Below are 224 nucleotides of genomic sequence, written 5' to 3' on the forward strand. Positions count from 1 at the left end.
TGACCCAGATAACCATGTTGGTGTGATCACTCACCTAGAGCCAGACATCCTGGGATGTGAAGTCAAGTGGGCCTTAGGAAGCATCACTATGAACAAAGCTAGTGGAGGTGATGGAATTCCAGCTGAGCTATTTCAAATCCTAAAAGATGTTGCTGTGAAAGTGCTGCAATCAATATGCCAGCAAATTTGGAAAACTCAGCAGTGGCCACAGGACTGGAAAAGGT

Source organism: Bison bison, unplaced genomic scaffold (genome assembly GCF_000754665.1).
Source record: "Bison bison bison isolate TAMUID 2011002044 unplaced genomic scaffold, Bison_UMD1.0 scf7180017864386, whole genome shotgun sequence".
NCBI classification, from domain to species: Eukaryota; Metazoa; Chordata; class Mammalia; order Artiodactyla; family Bovidae; genus Bison; species Bison bison.